Genomic DNA, 496 nt, shown 5'->3' on the forward strand with positions numbered 1-496 from the left:
GCCAGTCACCGTGCGCCTCCCTCCCCCCCCCCCCCCCCCCCCCCCCCAAACCGGGGAGCCTCCCTCCCCCCCCCCCCCCCCAGGGTCCTCCAGCTTCCTAAATCAGACAAACACAAACACATCGACCTGTCACCCTGGATCAGATCTGTGCATTCAGCGCACACACACACACACACACACACACACGCACACACACACACACACACACAGACATACACACTCTCTCTGGGGCATGCGTCTCACACTCACATGCTGCAGAAAATCGTCAAGCAGTAGGTTTTGTGCTTTGAATATCAATGTTATTATCGCAGCAGGTCGTATCGGCTTCTAGTCCAGCTGAGGAAACCTTTTGAGGAAATGTGGTTTCATGTCTAATCGTCCTCCGACTGAAAAAAACACCAAAAAATGCGGTTTCACAGACAAGTAAACATAAACAAACGTGACATGAAAAGCAGAAAGCTGAAAGTGCAACCTAAGACAAACAAGCTGATTTATT

The sequence above is a fragment of the Nansenia antarctica genome (genome assembly GCF_963989245.1).
Source record: "Nansenia antarctica genome assembly, chromosome: 8".
Lineage (NCBI taxonomy): Eukaryota > Metazoa > Chordata > Actinopteri > Argentiniformes > Microstomatidae > Nansenia > Nansenia antarctica.